The sequence below is a fragment of the Procambarus clarkii genome, chromosome 21 (assembly GCF_040958095.1).
Source record: "Procambarus clarkii isolate CNS0578487 chromosome 21, FALCON_Pclarkii_2.0, whole genome shotgun sequence".
Classification (NCBI taxonomy): Eukaryota; Metazoa; Arthropoda; class Malacostraca; order Decapoda; family Cambaridae; genus Procambarus; species Procambarus clarkii.
This window is the reverse complement of record NC_091170.1, coordinates 41,333,328-41,338,997: the sequence shown is the minus strand read 5'-3', so window position 1 is coordinate 41,338,997 and position 5,670 is coordinate 41,333,328.

Below are 5,670 nucleotides of genomic sequence, written 5' to 3'. Positions count from 1 at the left end.
ACATAACGTTTCGAATACTTCCCGTATTCATCATCAGATCTAAAAGAAAAAACATAAATCACAATCAAATAGCTGGTAAACAAAGAACTCATACTGAATATAATTGCCTATCAAAGAAAGGAAAATGCTTAAAAAACAAAACACTTAAGCGCACTTAAAGTGATCAATACAAATAAAACTTATTAACTGTCACATATATTAAAGCTAATTTAAAAATCCATTAAACTACAAGATGAATTTTATAACTACTAAAACCATTCTATTAAACTTACGTGAAGTGATCAGAAGTGAAACTTGATACTTAACACATAGATACTAAACACTATAACAAATATTTATATAATGACTACAAATCTACAAAAAATGTATGTAAAATACAAACAGAATAAACGACAATTATAAAGTACTAACCAAAATCTTATAAAAAACTCAAATATTAAATAAAATTAAATAACAAAAAATGTATTATATATCCTAAATAAAAGATTATATTAATGTACAATGTCAAGACTTGAAATAAGTAAGAAAGGGCAAAGACATGGTAAACTAAACAAAATTAAACTACCAAAATAGACTAAAAATCAAATTACAGGGCCTACTGTGCACTATACAGTGTACAATTGAACAGCTGAAAGGTTGCTATTTAACAGAGGCCGCAGCTCCTTTATATATAAGGATTCCATTACTCTCAAATCTGACTGGCCATTCATACAAGTGTCCAGAATTTTAAAATCAGATTCCAGCAGAGAATGATCAAACTCATAACAATGGTTTCTAATCTCCGAAAATGCTGGTTTAGACAATGGTAATCCAGTCCTAAAAGATAATCCCCGGTGCTCAAGTATCCTAATCTTAAAGTTCCGAATGGAACTCCCGATATATCCAGCATTACAGCTGGAACAATTATACATATATACGACATTTGAGCACAAGGGGGTAGGCACTTTATCTTTAAATTTAAAATAAGAGCCTATGGTATTTGTGTTGACAAAAATAAATCTAAAGTCTACTTGAGGATAACAATGCTGCAACAGTCTCCTCAAACGACTCCTTACAGAAAAGCTAAAAGTGCCATAAAATGGTAATTTAATATATTTAAGATCCCTTTCCACTGTAGTAATCCTACACGATGGGTGAAACTTCTTATTTAAGAAATTCCTTATAAAGGTATAAACCATATGCAAAGGAAGTATTCGAAACGTTATGCATTTTAAAGTAAAGAATCTGAAACAAGATGTTCAGTATATCCCTGGTTTTCCTATTCATCTTAAAATTAAGATTCCCGAAGGCAACATCGATCATAAATATATATATATATATATATATATATATATATATATATATATATATATATATATATATATATATATATATATATATATGTCGTACCTAGTAGCCAGAATGCACTTCTCAGCCTACTATGCAAGGCCCAATTTGCCTAATAAGCCAAGTTTTCATGAATTAATTGTTTTTCGACTACCTAACCTACCTAACCTAACCTAACCTAACTTTTTCTGCTACCTAACCTAACCTATAAAGATAGGTTAGGTTAGGTAGGGTTGGTTAGGTTTGGTTATATATCTACGTTAATTTTAACTCCAATAAAAAAAATTGATCTCATACATAATGAAATGGGTAGCTTTATCATTTCATAAGAAAAAAATTAGAGAAAATATATTATTTCAGGAAAACTTGGCTTATTAGGCAAATCGGGCCATGCATAGTAGGCTGAGAAGTGCGTTCTGGCTACTAGGTACGACATATATATATATATATATATATATATATATATATATATATATATATATTATATATATATATATTATATATATATATATATATATATATATATATATATATATATATATATATATATATATATATATTTTACCATATTGTACATATTTAAGCATTGGTTAGATTCGGTGTTTAGGTTCTGTTGGCGATTATTTGTATTTGTAGTACGTGGGTGAAGCATCTCAACCCGTCCTCGACTCAAGTCCATTACATTCAGCGGTCAACCCCACAGACGCATTCATCAATTTTTACATGCTGTTCATTCAAAACGGGAATTTTTGCAAGTATAAATTAATATTATAATATATTAACATATTGTGTATATATAGACATAGGATAGGTTAGGTCAGGTGTTTAGGTTCTGTTGGCAATTATTTGTATTTATAGTACGTGTGTGAAGCATTTACAGCGTTGTGGTTTGAACAAAAGTCGTCAGTGAAGCACTTGTTCCGGAAGTGTTCGAACGAAATCAGTTGAGTCGTGTGTAAACCGTTTTTCATTCATAAACAGCTGGGGTTTGGTGAGTGGATGGAATGGACTTTTGCCTTTGTTTATGAGGACTGATTGGACCCGGCCCGTCCTCCAAACAAAGACCCAAAGATTCCATGCACCCGCCAAACCCACTGTTTATGAATGAAAAACGGTTTACACACGACTCAACTGATTTCGTTCGAACACTTCCGGAACAAGTGCTTCACTGACGACTTTTGTTCAAACCACAACGCTGTAAATGCTTCACACACGTACTATAAATACAAATAATTGCCAACAGAACCTAAACACCTAACCTAACCTATTATATATGCTAAACACCTAACCTATTATATATGCACAATATGCTATTATAATATTAATTTATATATGAGAAAATTCCTGTTTTGAATGAACAGCATGTAAAAATTGATGAATGCGTCTGTGGGGTCGACCGCTGGATGTAATGGACTTGAGTCGAGGAAGGGTTGCTGGACCATGGCGTCAATGCCCAGTTGTGGCAGTGATGTTGGTTCCAGCTGTGTCAAGTTTGCGTTAACCTGTGTTGTGTAATAATTAGAAGTGTTTGTGTTTTGAAAATGGATGGACGGACAGTCAAGAGTAATTCATCAGCCATGTCGTCAACTTGGTGTCAGCTGCGTTGACTGGCAGGTTGGTGTTGACAGTTCATGACGTCTTATATATTGATGTAGACCATTCGTGGTAATTAATGAGTCACCAGGAGCCCTCAGCAGGTGTGTAAACATTAACCCCCCCCACTTAACACATCAACAGACTCCCCCCCCCTTCTCTCCCCCTTAATTGCCATGCACACCCGCTCTTCCTAATTGTCCATGTCAATTTATTTTTCTGTCTCCTGTACAAATATTAAGTATTGAGAATGTGACGGGAATGGACAGTGTCAACACCATTACCGCCATTATGGGTGTTATCAACACCAGTGTCGTTATCGTGGCCGCCGTCGCTCTTGATGGGGATTTCACCATCGTCGTCACCATTGCCTCAGTCACCATCGGCATCAATCACCATAGTCTAATGTTGACTATTGTTACTACACTGTCACCACCTCCACCTTGCCACTATTGATGACATGGTTACAGCACACCCCACCGTCTCTTTTTGTTTCTGTCTGTCTCGCTGTCTGCCTCCCCCTCTCCCCCCCCCCCCATTCCACCCGCACCCACAATTTCCTCCAATTGGCTACTTAGTAAAGGATCTTGGCGGGTGTGGAAAATCTGGTAATTCCCAACACTGCTCTCAACACATTGTTGGTAAATCCTGAGATTATCCTTGACTATAACAGCTATATTAGGTGCCGGCCGAGGCGCAGACCAGTGCGTCGGGCGGCTGTTGCTACTTCGACTACTGTTGCTACTTCGCCGGCAGGTCCTGCTGCTGCTGTTGTTCCTACCGCTGAAGCTGTGGCACTGTTATTTTATGTTACTGTTACATATTGTGTTACTTGTGAACAACGACTGTTACATCTGGTCGTGGTCTTGATCCTCCCGCTCTCTATGGGTCTTGTCTCTGCCTTTTACTTATATACAGTAAAGTATTAAGCAAGTCTTAGTTTGTTAAAGTACATTTTACGTTGAGTGGCGCGTGTGCACGTTAGTACTTAACGTAATGTCTTCAGACCAGCTGTGTAATGTTTACCACTCGTTTAAAAGACAAAATATTTCGCTTCGTTTATCATTAATACTTTTCCTGTCGTTTCGGTTAGCTAGACCGAAATTGTTTGCCTGACGTTGCGTGTCGTGCTAAAAGTGTTTTTCTTAAGACAAAGATACACTTTCTTAAATTTCAATACGCGCACTAAGTCGCTAGAGAGGCTACTGATGTTGGAGAGGTGAACACATTCCAGTCTTTTAAACAAGTTCCAAATTATTAATTTCTTTGTTTTGCTGTCGTTAGATGTTGATCACATTATTGGTCTTATTGTAGCCTGTTTCATCACCTCCTCTCTCATCCCCTTCTCTCTCATCCAATCTCACCCACCTCCATCTCTCTCTTCCCCTTCCTCCATCTCATCTATTTACTTTCGCTGTGTCTCACCTCCTCTCACCCCACACTTCTCCACTCCCTCTGCTCATCCTCATTTTCAGTCGCAATATTTATCTGGATTTCCTCTCTTCCCCCTTTAGCTACTTCTTCTTCCCCAAGCTTCTGTTTTTTATTTATTTCTTACGCATCCTGCTCTTTTTTCGTATTTTCCTGCCTCCCGTCTTTTACTCGCTTCTTAGTGGCAAATAAATTTAAACGAGAATTCAAAGAAGCCATGAAACGACTTAGCTTTAATAATAATAATACGCAGCTGAATGCTGGTAAATGTTAGGATGTGAGTCTAGGTAAAAAAAAGTCAACTGATTACTTTGTAAAAAGGCAAATAGGGTTCCGAGACTCACATCGAGAAGCCATAAGTGGGGACCCCGGGCCCGGTGGCGAGGTCGAGCGCCCTCCTGGAGACCTCGCCCGGGCTGGACACCCCCGGACACCTGACGCTTGGTCCCGACACTGCCTTCAGGCACTCCTCTTCAACGGCCCGGATACGCACGACGCTTGGCGCACTTGTCGCCTGGGGGTCACAGGGATTGTGATACATGTTGAATATGTACATGTATATATATATAAAACCTTATTTCTCTATGTATATATACGGAGAGTTTACTCTAGTCCTGAACTATGATCAGTACTAAAGTATATTTGCAGGTAGGTCAGTAAGCTCTTGTGATGGGCTTTATAACCCTCCCTAAGCCCAACACCAGCTGCTAGGAAGTCAATGCTTCTACCAGCTGAGCCAACCCCAGGGATCCATCCCCAACCAGCTGGGAGGGGAGAGAGAGAGAGAGAGTGAAGCACAGCTCGATCAAAAGCTTGAAGCATAATTCAGACCTACTTAGCATGTCCAGTTGACCTACCCGCATATTTTACAGCTCTTCGTCAAGCTACAAAGTAATGAGAGGGATTACATGATTTTAGTCCCAATTTTAAATGAAAAAAGAAAATCCACTCCAATAATGAATTTAGTTACGCATTCCGGCTGCTACTTTGAGGGAATGTCCTCCCAATACATTACCAAATGACTCTCAACTAATTACATCCGAAGCTTTTCTCGAAAAGAGTTTTACTAACTGTCTATGGTCGAAGCCCACCTCTCCACTTTTTCCCTCACGCAATATAATTACATGTAAACGGAACTAAAACAAACAAGGAAATAAGTGACGGAACAGTGCCAGGACCCATAGAAAACGGAGCACAGGAGGAGATTAATCGCTATGTAGGCAAGAAGGCGGGGTGGGAGGGAGGGGGGGGGATAGGGACAGTGAGAGAGGGCGTAGGAAGGGAAGAATGATGGGAAGGAGTGAGAGGGATGGGTGATGA